This window comes from Thermobia domestica, chromosome 9 (assembly GCF_964235325.1).
Source record: "Thermobia domestica chromosome 9, izTheDome1.hap1.1, whole genome shotgun sequence".
Classification (NCBI taxonomy): Eukaryota; Metazoa; Arthropoda; class Insecta; order Zygentoma; family Lepismatidae; genus Thermobia; species Thermobia domestica.
Window position 1 is genome coordinate 128,077,458 of NC_137462.1, and position 17,914 is coordinate 128,095,371.

A 17,914-nucleotide genomic window follows, 5' to 3' on the forward strand; every position below is an offset into this window, starting at 1 on the left:
TGCTCGCATAATTAGTATCTTTGAAATGAATTGAACATATCCTAGAAGTTTTAGATTTAAGTTGTCCTCTGTCTTGCACTTTCCAATCCACTCCCGGAGAGCGATAGAGTCTGACGGAAAGTTAAAAAAAAAAAAAAAAAAAATGAATATCTTTCGCCTTCTGAGAACTGTAAGGATTGACCACAATAGTTCAATTAAAAGGCGATTCCCACACAGTTACACAAACATATACTCTCGCAGCGCGTGTGACTGAATACAAAAGCAATCAAAGGTGGGATTGAATACAAAGGTTCCTAATTCTCAATAATACTAAAGATATATATGAATACCGCCTCAATCCGGGACCCAGTGAGAGCCATGCCCTTTCTGTCTATTATCAAAACGTTCGCTCCATTAAAAACAAACTAAGTGACTGTGAAATACACTTACCTGAACTTGTAGAATATGACTGTTTAGTTTTTTTCTGAAACTTGGATGACTGATGATGTGCTTGATTGTGAATTTCCATTCTCCAATAACTTTACGATATACAAACGGGACAAGGGTTCACTTGATGGTAATGTAATGATATGTGTGAACTCTAAATTAAAATAGTAAAGAACATAAAGACTTATACCGTGAGGACTGTGAAATCTTATGAGTTGAAATAAACATTCCAAACGGTTCAAAACAACTCATAGGCTGCTTTTGTCGACCACACAAAAACTCTCCCTTGTGCATACTGGAAGCACTTGACTCTATGATTGACGTCGTAGCAGACTGCAATGCAACACTTCTTGGAAATTTTAATCTCTCCATTGACAGGCTTTCCCCCACATGTAGTGTCCCACATTCTAAAAACTATAATAATGACTCTTGGATTTGGACGATTTTTACATGCTCTGGGCTTAGCACAGCATAATATGCATTCTACTAGAGGCGATAGTAACCTGGACTATATTGTGTCAACCCACAAATCAACGGTTGTGGTCCCTAAGTTAAACTTTTTCCCATCTGATCACGATTCCCTCAGTGTGTTCTTTCCTCACGTTAAACACAAAATATATCAACGACAAAAATCAGTGTCTTCTTTGCCCCAGTGCAAAAAGGCTCCTTGGAGTGAAATACGTCAAGTTCTTCATACTTTTCCATGATGTTTACTTGCCTCAGGCTCAGTTGACAATGCAGCTGACTTATTTACTGACGTCATACAGTCTGTGGTTAAAGATTTTGTGCCTTTCCGTAAAAGACCTTTTTCAAAGTTCCCCTCGTGGTTTGATGAGGAACTAAAGTGCATACTTCGCAACCAAAAAAGTGCATGGAATCTATGGAAGGATTTTCCCAGTGAATATACCTACAAGAACTTCAAGATATTAGAAAACAGTAAATATCTTATGAAAAGAAAGTACGAGGAGTACATTGAACACATTACAATCGATACAAGTAATAACCCTAAGCGTTTCTGGACCCTAATAAACAACCGAAGAAATAGTTCTAGTATACCGACAGAACTGACCTACAAAAATGCATGTGTAAAGGAAAAAGACAGGGCAAAGGTGTTTAATGAATATTTTGCTAGTAGCTTTGCTCCATCCTCTACCATCTTTCCTTCCTTCCTCTACCCTCTTCAATCTATTTGTTCTGAATCTTTGTCTTCTATCAGTACCATTCCGACCGAAGTACTTTCTCTTCTCTTGATATTGCCAGGACCAGGTAGTATTTATACTTGCTTCCTATGCAGTATTGCCAGTTCGCTTTCTCAACCCGTTTCGAATTTACTAAAATGCTGTTTTGCAGAAGGCGTCTTTCCCACCTGTTGGAAGAGAGCTAATATCACTCATGTTCATAAGTCTGGTAAAAATAAAAATGATGTGTCCTCCTATCGACCTAATTCTTTATTATCACCACTCTCACTCGTTTGTGAAAAGATAATCAAAAACAAGATCTTTCAATTTGTTGCTCCATTTATAAACTCCTCACAACACGGCTTTTTGCCAGGAAAATTCTGGGTTACTAATTTATCTGTTCTTCTGTCCGGTGCTGTGGACAGCATCTCAGAAAATTCTCAAATCGACATTTTGTATTTGGACCTGACTAAGGCTTTCGATTCCCTTCCACACCATCTTCTTATATACAAACTCAATTCTAGATTCAATTTACATGGCAAATTGCTTAGTCTTCTGGAAACCTATCTCAGTAATAGGACACAACAAGTTCCAGTTTCAGGTTACTTTTCTGATTTTATTCCCGTAACTTCTGGAGTTCCTCAAGGCAGTGTTCTGTGTCCACTTCTATTCCTATTATACATGGACGATCTGCCTTCATTGTTCACAAACAGCTCTACCAATATTTTTTTATTCGCTGATGATTGCAAACTCTACAGACAAGTTCAGTCCGAGTACGATGCGCTTGCTCTTCAACATGATGCTTCAATTCTTCTCAACTGGTATAACTCTTGGAAACTTAGATTAAGCACCGAAAAATGTGCTTCTCTTACGATTTCTCTGAAAAAGGAACCTATAAAACACATTTACAAAATGGGTCATAAGAACATAAATACTGTCTCCTCTTTCAGAGATCTTGGTGTTATCATTGACAGTAAGCTTACTTTTGCGGATTATATAAGCACAATATCTTGTACTGCTATGAGAAAACTGGGACTCCTTTATAGCTTCACTGACATAAAAATTCCTAAGTCCTTAAGCTTGTTCTATAAGTCATATGTTGCTCTCACTATTGAGTACTGTTCTCCTATCTGGTCTATGGCCTGTCCTACCCATTAAATAAATTCCCTAATTAATTTCTTTTTAGCCATGGTATCCTACCGAGTACCTCACCTCCGAACACTTCCAAAAAATGACGTTTTAAAATCCCTCAATGTCAAAGCTCCACTAGTGAGAAACAAAATTTCTGACCTAATTGCAAAAAAATTGTAAATGGCCACATATCATGTGAACAGTTATTAAGTCAGATCAATTTTCACGTACCCGCTAGAACAACACGGTCTAGTGATCTCTTTTACACTCGAGCGGCAAGAGTTAATACTGTCCAAAGGTCCCTTCTGAACTGAATTGTCAGTACCTATAATCAGTTACCAGAAACTGTAGACGTTTTTTTTTTTTTTTTTGTGAGTATACTTTCAGATCATTTATAAATAAGCTATTTTTGTAATGGCGCTGTTGTGTTTTACCATCTTCATCTGAAATTGTTATTGAATTTTTATGTTATCAAATTGTTAAAATGTTTCAGTGTAAAATAGCCTAGTGCTGTATCTGAAACCTGTTATAAGTAAATAAATAAATAATGTAAACTGTTTCCAATATAGGTGAAAAGCGCGCCTTCAACAGGAGATGTCGTCTGCTCCATACACGTTTTGAGGTCTGATTTATACACTTTTTTAAGCCACAGAGAGGTTCCCCTCATCACACAATTTTTCTTCTTTGTTTAGTCAAGACTGCGGTGCTTTTTCTTATGCATACTTTGAGTTTACTACCTTAAGCCCTTGCTCTTCTACGTTGCCCACACGAATACTTCATTGAATTTTGTCATACAAATAACCACTAATTTCCTATTTTGGTATTAATAGTAAACTTTAACTACTTGCACATAATACTGAATCACATCATCGTAGTTCCGTTTAACTAGCATTCAAGAAACAACCCCACTTTTAAGCGCCTCACTTTTTAGAAACAAGGATCACAATATCCCATATTAAGTGCTGGCGAGATACAAACAACGGATGGAGAAAAGGTAATTGCTCTCGCCAGTTATCTCGAGGAAATCACTTTACTTTCATACACTACTCCGTTATTCACCTGTTCTACAGACAACATTACACCCTTATTTTTCCTATCAGCTTAATTCCACTAATCAACTTACTACTCCAACCACATCAAATGATATTACAGTTGCTTTTCAACATCGTCGTAACACAGCTCCGGGAGTAGATTCTATTACTTATCGCCAAATTCTTAATGCTCCTCTGAAGGTTTCAGTTTTATTTGACCCTCTCTACACTATTATTTTATCTATAGGCCACTTTCCTGTAGAAATTTGCAAAAATTGTCTTTGTAAAACCTCGCAAAGATCTAACTACTGTGCCATTTTACTAATGTGTTTAGCAAGACACTAGAACACCTTTTAGTGATGAACACCTTCATCACTACCTATAAGTAGAGAACAAACTGCCAATCATTCAAACTGGATTCCGTCCATCATATAGCACAACTGACCAGTTATTAGGCTTTCTACTCTTGTCGTCAACCATTTTAATAAACACCTACCTTCCGTTTTGACCCCCTTTGACATTGAACGAGAGTTTGATACTGTTTGACATGAGGGCTTACTTTATAAACTTATAGCATCAACTTCCACATTCGTATGCACAATTAGTTGTCAATTTTCTCCATCAACGAAAGGCTTTAGTTCAGATTAACATGGGAAAATCTCACACGTTTCTACTCAGCGCCGATGTACCACAAGGATCCGTTCTGTCACATCTATTAAATATTTTTAATATTGCCGAACACACTTCTGCAATATGGCATAGCCGGGGTGAGGATATTGGAATACGCTTGATGGGCCTCCAACGTTCACCTCTGGTGCAGGGGTCCCTGGCTTGATCCCAGCTCGCGCCAAGTGTACTTGGTTGTGGACAAACACCGTGTGCGTGGATTTCCTCGGGGTTCTCTCGTTTCCTCCTACTTTCTTCATTCTACCATTTTCATTCATTTCTCATCATCACCGTCTCCTTTAGCCTAGCCGGCATAACCGTGGGACGTAAAACTCCAAAATTTCATTTCATTTTTGATGGGCCTCCGTACATACAACCCGACACTATTGAGACATGGTGAAATTGTTCAGTAGACACACTAATAATTTATGCTTTGGCAAACTCATCAGCAATTTACGCAGTAGTAGCATGTCTATTCCTTTACATAAATTGTCAATGTAGAATTTCTGTCAAGCTGTTGTACTCCTCCTGCGATCTATACATCCACAGTTGCAACTGTTCTTCTGGTAACGGCGGCTTTTTTCTTTTTGGAAATAAAACTTTTTCCTACTGCCATCACACCTATAATCTATCTTACTCTTTGTATTTCCACAAAACGATCTACAGCTTTTCCACAACCAGAATCACTGAGATGGATCAATTGGGCCACTTTCCAACAGACAAATCAGTTTACATTACAGTATTGCACTCACAGCAGCTGCTATATGCATAGAAAATATTTGAAAGGTACACATACTTAACACTTTAATGTAAACACTTAAAAAATGCAACTTATATTTTCGTCGCCATATTTCACGTTTGGAAATGTGAGTCATACACTTCTTTGGGTGTCTGCCACACATAAATACGACCGTGGTTTGAAATATGATGACTCATCCGACCATGTCACACATTTCAATTCATCAGCTGGCCATTATGCGTGTTTGTGGCACCATTAGCATCATGCCAAAGAGTTATGGTACCATATGAGCGGTTTCACCTGTGCAACTCGACTCCACACGTCAATGTTATGTAACTCACGGTGGATTGTGATTACCGACACAGACTGTGGGAGGTGCTGCTTGAGTTACTCCGTCACTTGCACCACTGCACAAGTTGATTTTGGGAGACAATCCGCTATAATATGCCACTAGGATTTTCTTCCGACCACTGTTCCTCTTCACCGATGAAGACCACAATCACCTTAAACACTGTCCTCTGGTTATTTTTGAATACCAAAGCGTATATTAAAATATTTTAGAAATCTATCTTGCAATTCCCTTTAGAATCCGAATGTTCAAAAATAGTGGAGCAGTGACCCTCTTTTTTAAAAATGATTTCCTATGTCGAGTTACATATCCCTAAAAAAAAAAAAAAAAATCGTGCGGTACACTATTTTTGTTATAAATATTTAACATTCTCCTCCCATTACGGTACATATTTCGATGAAAATCACATCATAAAAACCCAGCTCAAGCCTAATGCTAGCTATAGTGTACGTTAAAAATTTAATTTCGAACGATTTTGCCATTTTTCTTGTTAATGAAACAGACAATGTCGCTGTCATTTTTATATCTTGAGAAAAAAAACGTAAAAAAAATGCCTTCACTCTATCACCTTTAAGTAAAATTTCCGTAAACGCTAGTATACGTACAACTTGTTTTTCAATAAAAAAAATTTACATATCAAGTTTCATTTCAGTAACTTAAGGGTCTCATGAGATATTCTACTTTTTGCATATACTCGTATTTGAAAATTCCTTTTTTCCCTGTTTGGATGCATATTTCATTCAAAGTGTCATGATTTTAAAAATCTGGCTCTAAGCTATTGCTAATTATTTTCAAAAAAATTATTTTGAACAATTCACCCGTTTTCCTGTGATTATGGGAAAAACTAATGTCGATTTGATTAGAAAAAGAAGTTCCATACCCGATTAAAAATGGAATTTTCGAAAACTATGAAATAGATATTTTAATTATTTTCTGGTTGTTTTCATAACTGATTACTCACCTCAAACCTTAGAGAATCCTTACGTTTGTCATTTCCTGAATTAATAGTGAAAAATTTTAATGAAATTGCCTCCTTTTGTTACTTACGAGCGGAATTTTTGCGAACGCTGATATATGTGTTTAATTATTTTTAGTTAGCATGCAAATATCGAATTTGACAACTGCAACTTGAGCGAATCTTACATTTGACATTTTCTGAACAAATAGTAGGAAATTTTATCATAATTATAAAGAAACTGCTCCATTTCTCACTTTAGGTACGACTTTTAGATACGGAGTTTTTGAAAAACACTAAAACACACATTCAGTTTTTTTTAATGGTAAGTTTATATACCAAGTGACATCTCTTCCTAAGTTCAACGATTTTAGAGGTACAGTATTCTTAGCTAAAAACTTGAACCCACTCCCTGTGCCCCGTGAGGATATGTACGATTTTTAAAACTCTTTCCTTAACTCTTGCTTTCGTGACAGCGAGCGTTCTGTTCCAATTTCACGTTTCTCTCTAGTCTCAAATTTCGCGCGACCTTGACGATGATGAGTGTGTCAGTCTACTTTTTTTATTTAATAGTTTATATAATATATACAACACTTATTAACCATACGATGGAACAAAATAAAAATAAATAATGTGGTTTAAATTCATACACTGGATTTTATTTTTGTTGTTAGTTGAAAGTCTAATATCCCATTTCAGAAACGAGGCTATATGAGATATGAATGTAGATTCCACTTTAAGATGGAATCGGAACCAGTGCTGTGCCGTGTAAAATCAGCTCCCGGGGCAAGGGTATTCGACGGCGCCCCCTTACATATCAGTGAAGTCCACAGACCAGCCGCGAAGTGCCGCGAGCGTAAGAAAATTTTCAAAAAAAAACCTGCTTTTTCTTGATTTTGAGCGCTTTTTATTACTTTTTCCTTCCATTTTATATATGTTCACATGCATTTTCCTAACATGAGTAACATTATAGGACCTGTTCCTAAAACAGGAAGAGGATTTAAGTATATACCAGTTTGCACTGATTTAAAATATTCCAAGTAATTTGTCTCTTTTTCTTTCCTTCTTTTCTTTCTCCTCCCGAATATTTCACTGCTTACTTCGGCGCCCGGGGGCGTCGCCCACTCGCTCCGCTCACGGCACGGTACCAATCGGAACAACCATAATGTTTTCTATGCTATTTCGTTGGACATCAAACATGATACTCTGTGCATCAAAGACACTAAAGGCTGCACCAACGAGACGGGCTAGATATTGCCTTAGTTTCGTAAGTCAGAGTGTATAGAACTAAAGTTCATTTTTAGAGACAAAATGTATTGGAAATTTGAACGCATACGGCGGTTCGGATTCCACCGTTGGTCCACGTTTCATATAGTCTCAGTGCTAAAAAAAAAAAAAAAAAAAAAAAGTAATTAAACTCCAAGCAAACAATCAATCAGGAAATAAAACCAAGAAATTGTATATACATAGAAGTTACTTTTGGTTACTAAAGAACACAGCTTGTATTATATTTCAGTAGAGACAGAAATACAATAACACTAGATTCTATAACTTTATATCTTTCAAAACAGCAGGTATGCAGAAAAGGTATTCCATCTCTTATTCAATGTCAGAACATTCCATCTCTTATTCAATTTGGTTGCGTGCTAAAACAAGCCAGAAAAGCTTATCAAGCATTTTTCTAAGATACGTATTGCTTTTGTCATGGTCTGTTTTAAGCGTTGGCTTCAAATTCCCTCGGTGATCGTGGCATTGGAGTCTGTACACGCTTCGAATAAGATTCAAGAAAATTTGCATAACATCCATGGTATCAGCGAAAGTACTTAAGATCAATGAATAGTCTGCTAATGGAAAGTGGTTCAAAAAGTAGAGAAGCTACTCTATCAGTGTTGGCATAATGCATATGATGCAAATTTAACATTAGCAAAGGAAAGGTTAAAAGCCCCATTATTATTATTATTATTATTAGTTTTAAACGTATGCTATTACTAAGTGTATAGTATATATATAAACTAAATACTAGTATATATATATATATAAACGAAATATTCCAGATTGATCAATTGAGGCGCCCAGAGCACAAGGGATTCAAGTTCAATTACCAAGGTTGGGAGAAAAACAGACATAATGTTTGTACGTTCCACTTAATTAGTTGGAAAAGTGAACACGGGTTTTCCGATAATAAACATTAGGACACTGAAAGTAGCTTTAGGTAGAGATGTAAAAATGAAATATATCCAAGCTAACCAAAAGTGGATTGAAATCCTTTATGCATTGAGGGCCCCATATGATCGGGGGACCTTATCCGAAAAACATATGACAAAGGTGTTAACATTTTTAAGTTCTAAATATCCAATTTTAAAGGATTTTAAACATTCAACCTATAACAGGGATTTGAAAAATGAAAATGAAAGATACTGCCCACCTGACTAAACCTTCTTGCTCCAATTTCTTAAGTTAAATTATGTTAGGCTGCAGATATTTCTTTTAAAAAAAATTAATAGTGAAATACGAAAAAGTTATAAGATATTTTCCGGAAACTTCGTATGAGCGTATAACGTAACTCGTTATACACAGGTCCTCAGTCATAGTTATAACTAGATTAAATTACTAAATCACATAAAACAGTTTATGATGCGTTTAGCTTTCCTGGTTTTTATAGTGGCACACACTTATCGAAATGAATACACCTTTATGATTATGCGTACATCCCTTTTTGTGATGGTTCCTGAATTATATCGTTTATTTACAAAACATTGCTATGACAACGTAAAGACAAAAGCTCATCACAAAAAATCCTATTAGAATAAATTTTTGATTCTCTTTCCTTTTTCGTATTTTCCTCTTCTTCTTCAAACTGGTTAGTGCATATTTTAATATTATACATTGCCCGGAAATATAAGAAAATATATTTAAAATTACACTGAAGGTACAAGATGTCGAAATATAAGATGTCGTTGCAAGCAATACACACTCAAAAGTAAACTACCGCTCGTAGATTTTTACAGAGAAATTATCTATGTTTTAAATAAGGGTTAAGCCACCTTTGTAATATTACACTTTTTTTTGCTCAGTTTATGTTAATTTATGCTGTAGTTATTAGAATTTGTGCTGTAATAGTTATAGAATAAAATAAAACTACCTCTTGTACGTACTTCCATCAGAAATGATTTATCCACTATTATAGGGTTATGAATGAAATCATACAAGAACAAAATGCCCTGAGTTGTTTAAGAAAAAATCACCTGAAAATAACCACCCAAGAGTAAACTACTTCCGGATTTTAAAGAATAAATGAGTTGTGCCATATTATCATATTACATATTAATGAAACGCGTATTTATTTCTAAAATATGAACAAAATCGCCTAAGTTGTCTTTGGGAAAATCCTCAGAAAACAACTCACTCCAAACAGTAATTTATTTCTTGTAGATCTGTCCAGAATAAATGAGTTAAGCCAAATTCTTAGGTTATTACTGAAATATTTATTTTTAGAGTTTGAACAAAATCGGCTGTCATTTCTGAGAAAATAATTAAAAAAAAAAAAATTCACCCTGAAGAATAAACTGCACTGAGAAAAGAAAAAACGTAGGTTACATGTGTAAATCGTGTAGTTTTTGGACTTAACGTATAACTGAAAAAGCAAAAGTATAACTGAAAAAGTATATTTTAAACTTACTTACCTATAAGAGTTCCGAATAAACGTGCTTTCCTTACGAACGAAAGAACTGTATATAGGCGGTCAGGAACTCACATACAGATGCACGTATGTAACATATAGCTGATGTACGCAATATACGTACAGTATATGTATGTAATACACGGAAGACTGTTATATGTCATACATTCTGCAACGGCGTGATTGTAACATCTAAGCGGGAAAAGTATGTAGAATATGGATGACGTATGCTCCGTACTGATTTCCGTAGTAAACATAAGGATTCCGTATATTTGTACAATATATCGGTGTCCGGATAACGGATTTTTCACAGTGTACCCATTTCTAAACATTTCCCTGATAAATCACATACTATATCATCGAACTGTTAATACATTTTGGTTAAATTAATATAAATAAAATCGTTAGAGTGATTTTCGAGAAAATCGTATTTTTTAAAAAATTTTTTTACCTTTCTGTAAACTACTTTTATTTTTCAGGGTAGGAAGAAAATTCGACTGCCCCCCCTTCCCGGAGAATCTTTTAAAAGATTAAGGTTAAAATGTGGTATTGATATACAGAAAAAAGAAAACGTACGTGGCATATGTAAAAACGTAGATTACATGCGTAAATCCTGAAATCTTTGAACTTAAAGTACAAAGATATGTAACATCCTGTAGCAAACATATAACTGAAAATGTACGTTTTATAACACATTCCGTATAAGTACGAAAGTGCGGAAGTAAGTGCATAAATACATTCCGTAACGGATTTTTCTCAGAGTACGTTAAACAATATGACCTCTATGTGAGTATACATACAACGGGAAGAACGAACGAACGGACATTCAAAAATTATACTTTCAACATGTAGTGGTCACGAAAAATGTAAATAGTTTGAAATCTCGAATTCGATCTTCTCACGACCAACATTCCTCTTTTCTACCGAGCAAAAAGGAGTCCGCATAATATAAGTAAATTTTGATCCTTTGAACTCAAAGAAATATGGTATTCCAATCTTTTTTGGTAAGTAGAGTACGAATGTATTACGCATTTTTATGAATTCAACATACAGCGGTTCACAGAGGAGGGACAAAGATATATTCCCAATAAACATCACTTGCACAAATTCTTAAAACAGCGTTCCTAAAGAATATTATCACATATTTCTTCTGAGCAGCTGAATATACGAGAGAATTCGAATGTGTCTCTCATTTGTATGCATTCAAACATATGTTTGAGGCAGTAAGTTAAAGGAGAAATGTATTCACTGTAGAGAAATGTCGACTTATTTTATTTTTAAGTAAATATCCTCAAGAAACGATATGTTTTCCGGAATGATGAAGCGACTTAGACCAGAGATTCCGAAAATACTCTCTAGGAGTAAATTCGTAAAAATGTATATGAGAAGATCGTATTTTATGAATTTACATGAATTGGTGATGTTTCTATACCGCGAATTTTTTTTTATACCAACATGTAAGACAAGCTATGGAAGAACATCAGAAGAAACAAGAAAGGATTGCATATGTTCTTTATTGATTTGAAATGAAGTGAAATGAAATTTTTGAGTTTTACGTCCCACGATTATGCCGGTTAGGCTAAAGGATGATGATGAGAGATGAATGAAATGGTGGAATGAAGAAAGTGGGAGGAAACGGGAGAACCCCGAGAAAACTTACGCACACGGTGTTTGTCCACCACAAAGTTCACTTGGCGGGAGCAGGGTTTGAACCCGGCTTTAGCCCTATTGATTTGGAAAAGGCCTACGATTGAGTATCTCTTCAGGAAGTATGGAGAGGTTTGAGGAAGACTACATAAGAATAATCCAGAGCTGTGACGAAGTAGTATGGAAGCAACACGCCAAGCCCCTGTTATTGTTGGATTAAACCAGGATTCAGCCTTAAGGGTCTTCATTACAGCGAAATTAAACTACAGCTAATTTTAGTGTTTTTCTGTAATATCTTCAAAACGAATAAAAATATTCGAAGAGGTGCATTTCGCCAACCCCCCACCTTGGAGTTTCGAAACAAAACCTATGCCAATCGTTTGTGCTACGTTTGTGCCGGAATGTACCGCAAAAATTTTCGTTTGTACCACTTCCGGTACGAAGTTATAATAGTTTTAAAGTGGGGGGCTGGGGAAACGGCAGCCCCCCCACCTTTGGAATTTCGAAACGAAACCTATGGCAATCGTTTGTGCTACGTTTGTGCCGGAATGTACCGCAAAAATTTTCGTTTGTACCACTTCCGGTACGAAGTTATAAGGGTTTTAAAGTGAGGGGGCTGGGGAAACGGCAGCCCCCCCACCTAGGAATTTCAAAACAAAACCTATGCCAATCGTTTGTGCTACGTTTGTGCCGGAATGTACCGCAAAAATTTTCGTTTGTACCACTTCCGGTACGAAGTTATAAGGGTTTTAAAGTGGGGGGGGGCTGGGGAAACGGCAGCCCCCCACCTAGGAATTTCAAAACAAAACCTATGCCAATCGTTTGTGCTACGTTTGTGCCGCAATGTACCGCAAAAATTTTCGTTTGTACCACTTCCGGTACGAAATTATAAGGGTTTTAAAGTGAGGGGGGGGGCAGGAGAAACGGCAGCCTCCAAACTTGGAATTTCAAAACAAAACCTATGCCAATCGTTTGTGCTACGTTTGTGCCGGAATGTACCGCAAAAATTTTCGTTTGTACCACTTCCGGTACGAAGTTATAAGGGTTTTAAAGTGGGGGGGGGGGCTGGAGAAACGGCAGCCTCCAAACTTGGAATTTCGAAACAAAACCTACGGTAATCGTTTGTGCTACGTTTGTGCCGGAATGTACCGCAAAATTTTTCGTTTGTGCCACTTCCGGTACGAAGTTATAAGGGTTTTAAAGTGGGGGGCTGGAGAAACGGCAGCCTCCAAACTTGGAATTTCGAAACAAAACCTATGCCAATCGTTTGTGCTACGTTTGTGCCGGAATGTACCGAAAAAAATTTCGTTTGTACCACTTCCGGTACGAAGTTATAAGGGTTTTAAAGTGGGAGGCTGGAGAAACGGCAGCCTCCAAACTTGGAATTTCGAAACAAAAACTATGGCATTCGTTTGTGCTACGTTTGTGCCGGAATGTACCGCAAAAATTTTCGTTTGTACCACTTCCGGTACGAAGTTATAAGGGTTTTTAAGTGGGGGACTGGAGAAACGGCAGCCTCCAAACTTGGAATTTCGAAAGAAAACCTATGGCAATTGTTTGTGCTACGTTTGTGCTGGAATGTACCGCAAAAATTTTCGTTTGTACCACTTCCGGTACGAAGTTATAAGGGTTTTTAAGTGGGGGACTGGAGAAACGGCAGCCTCCAAACTTGGAATTTCGAAAGAAAACCTATGGCAATTGTTTGTGCTACGTTTGTGCTGGAATGTACCGCAAAAATTTTCGTTTGTACCACTTCCGGTACGAAGTTATAAGGGTTTTAAAGTGGGGGACTGGAGAAACGGCAACCCCCTACCTTGGAATTTCGAAACAAAACCTATGCCAATCGTTTGTGCTACGTTTGTGCCGGAATGTACCGCAAAAATTTTCGTTTGTACCACTTCCGGTACGAAGTTATAAGGGTTTTAATGTGGGGGGCTGGAGAAACGGCAGCCTCCAAACTTGGAATTTCGAAACAAAACCTATGGCAATCGTTTGTGCTACGTTTGTGCCGGAATGTACCGCAAAAATTTTCGTTTGTACCACTTTCGGTACGAAGTTATAAGGGTTTTAAATTGGGTGCCTGGAGAAACGGCAGCCTCCAAACTTGGAATTTCGAAACAAAACCTATGGCAATCGTTTGTGCTACGTTTGTGCTGGAATGTACCGCAAAAATTTTCGTTTGTACCACTTCCGGTACGAAGTTATAAGGGTTTTAAAGTGGGGGACTGGAGAAATGGCAACCCCCTACCTTGGAATTTCGAAACAAAACCTATGCCAATCGTTTGTGCTACGTTTGTGCCGGAATGTACCGCAAAAATTTTCGTTTGTACCACTTCCGGTACGAAGTTTTAATAGTTTTAAAGTGGGGGCAAACTTCAGAAATACAAATTCAATACAAATAGAGATAGAAACATTGAGTTAACGGGAATCGTTAGTGCACTTATAAGCACTAAGCACTAACGTTAGTGCTATCGTATTTTGTGATTTATTCAAGATTTTTGGTGGGGGGGCCAACTTCAGAAATATCAAATTGTATACAAATAAAGGTAGAAACATAGTGTTAACAGCAATCATTAGTGCATCATTATTGCACTTAAACGCACTAAGCACTAACGTTAGCGCTACTATATTTTGAGATTTATTCAAAAAATTTGGTGGGGTGGTCAACTTCAGAAATATCAAATTCTATACAAATAGGGATAGAAACATGGGGTTAATGGCAAACGTTAGTGCATCGTTAGTGCACTTAAACGTACTAAGCACTATCGTTGGTGCTACCATATTTTGGAATTCATTCAAGATTTTCGGTGGGATGGACAACTTCAGTAATTTCAAATTCTATACAAATAGAGATAGGAACATAGAGTTAACGGCAATCGTTAGTGCATCGTTAGTGCACTTAAAATACTAAACACTGACGTTAGTGCTACAATATTTTGGGATTTATTCAAGATTTTAGATGGGGGCCAACTTCAGAAATATCAAATTCTATACAAATAGAGGTAGAAACATGCAGTTAAAGACAATCGTTATTGCATCGTTAGTGCACTTAAATGCACTAAGCATTAAGGTTAGCATTACCATATTTTGGGATTTATTCAATATTTCTGGTGGGACCAACTTAAGAAATATCAAATTTCATACAAACATTTAGTGCTTTCTAGAAGCACTAACGATACACTAATGAATGGCATTAATTTTTTGTTAGTGCTTGAAGTTGACGCAAGTTCACCGTGCCCTCCAAAGATATTGTACCTGTAGCACCTACACTAATGAAGTACTAACGTTAGGGGTTGGTGCACTAAGAACCACTAACAATTGCACTAGAAGATATCATTAGTGCTTTTGAATATGGCGGAAATTTGATGCAATTACAAATTCCCAATAAATGTCTTATAGGAGTTTAGTGACATGTAATTGTCCATAACTACACTAATATTGAAGGACAAACGAAACTGTTAGTGTTTTCTAGAAGCACTAACGATGCACTAACGATTGCACTAGAATAGATCATTAGTACTCTTGAATTTGACGGAAATTTGACGCAATGAAAAATTTCCCATAAATTTATTATGTGTTTTGTTACATGTAATTGGCCATAAGTAAACTAATATTGAAGTTCTAACTAAATTGTTAGTGTTTTCCAGAAGCACTACCAATGCACTAACGATCGCTCTAGAAGAGATCATTAGTGATTTTGAATTTGGCGGGAAATTTGATTCAATGAAAAATTTGCCTAAATTTCCTGTGAGTCTCGTGATATGTAATTGGCCATAACTACACTAATAGTGAAGCACTAACGAAATTGTTAGTGCTTTATAGAAGCACTAACGAATTGGACTATTTTTTCCGTTAGTGCTTAAAGTGTCGGTGCGAAATTCACGCTGACTTCTCCATAGGTTTTTTTACTTATAACACCTACACTAACGAAGCACTAACGTTAGGTGTTTGTGCTCTAAGAAGCAATTACGATGCACTAACAATTGCACTAACAGAGGTAATTAGTGCTTTTGAATGAGATGGGAATTTGATACAATGAATAATTCCCCATGTGTTTCTTATGGGAGTTTTGAGACATATATTTGGCCATTTCTACACTAATGGTGAAACACTAACGAAACTACTTGTATCTTCTAGAAGTACTAACAATGCACTAACGTATAAAACTAATTTTTTCGTTAGTGCTTGTAGTGGGGGCTAAGTTCACGATAAATTCGAAAGTTTTCTTTCCTTGTAATATTAGTGCTTCCTAGTGCACCAACACCTAAGTTTCGTGCTTCATTAGTGTAGGTGCTACAAGTAAGAAACCTTTGCGGGCCAGCGTGAACTTGGTTCCCACTTCAAGCAGTAACGAAAAATAAGTCCATTCGTTAATGTATCGTTAGCGCTTCTGCAAAACACTCATAGTTCCGTTAATGCTTAACTATTGATGTAGATATCGCCAATTATATGCCACAAAAATCCCATAAGAGATTCATGTGGAATTTTTCATTGCGTCAAATTTCCGCCAAAATCAAAAGCACTAATGACCTCTTCTACTGAAATCGTTAGTGTTTCTTAGTGCATTAACACCTAACGTTAGTTCTTCATTAATGTAGGTCCTACAAGTAAAAAAACCTTTGGAAGCTTTCATGAACTTGGCGCCCCACTTCAACCAATAACGAAAAAATTAGAGCTGTTTTCGTTAGTGCTTCACTATTAGTGTAGTTATGGCCAGTTACATCTCAGGAAACTCACATAAGAAATTTAAGGGGAGTTTTTCACTGTGTCAAATTTCTGCCAAATTAAAAAGCACTAATGATCATTTCCAGTACAATCCTTAGTGCATCGTTAGTGCTTCTTCGTGCACCAGCCCCTACGTTAGTGCTTAATTAGTGTAGGTGCTACAAGTAAAATATATTTGGTGGTCAGCGTGAATTTGCGCCCTCTTCAAGCACTAACAAAGTAATTAGTGCATTCGTTACTGATTCCTGAAAATACTGACACTTTGTATGGAATTTGATATTTCTGAAGTTGCCCCACACCAAAAATTTTGAATAAATTTCAAAATGTGGTAACACTAACGTTAGTGCTTAGTGTATTTAAGTGCACTAATCACGCTCTAACGATTGCCGTTAACTCCATGTTTCTACCTCTATTTGTATAAAATTTGATATTTTTGAAGTTGGCCCCCCACCAAAGATCTTGAATAAATCCCAAAATATGGTAGCACTAATGTTAGTGCTTATTGCGTTTAAGTGCACTAACAATGCACTAACGATTACCGTCAACCCCATGTTTCTATCTCTATTTGTATAGAATTTGATATTTCTGAAGTTGGCCCCCCCACCGAAAATCTTGAATAATCCCAAAATATGGTAGCACTTACGGTAGTGCTTAGTGTGTTTAAGTGCACTAACGATGCACTAACGATGCGCTAAGTTTAGTGAAAATCTGTCTGCATAAAGATGGGTGGGGGGCTAACTTCATATGAAGTAGGTCCAAACCAAAATCTTCAATATCTCATAAACGCTGATAGCACTAACGTTAGTTCTAAATGCACTAACGTGCACTAACGATGCATTAACGATGTGCAACGTTTGGTGTGATTTGGGAGAAGTGGGGGGCCAACTTCAGGCACGTAATTTTTTTTGCGGTACATTCCGGTAAAAACGTACCACAAACGATTGACATAGTCTTATCTCGAAATTCCAAGATGGGGGGTTCTGGAAACGGCAGCCCCCTAGTTAAAACTGTCATACTTTTGTACTGGAAGTGATACATACAAAAATGTTTGCGATACATTCCGACACAAATGTTGTTAAACGATTTGCATAGGTCTCGTTTCGAAATTCCGAGGGGGCATCAAAACGGCAGCCCCGTAGCTTGAAACTCTCGTATCTTTGTACCGGAAGTGGTACAGAAAAGAGGTTAGGGAAACGTTCCTGTTCAAAAGTAGTGTAAAGAGTGGGTATAGGTTTCATTTCGAAATTACTGGGTGCGGGGCTGCCGTTACCACAGCCCGTCTTGAAAACTCATATAACTTCGTACCGGAAGTGGAACAAACGAAAATTTTTGCGGTACATTCCGGCACAAACGTAGCACACACGATTGGCTAGGGATGCGCACGAGAC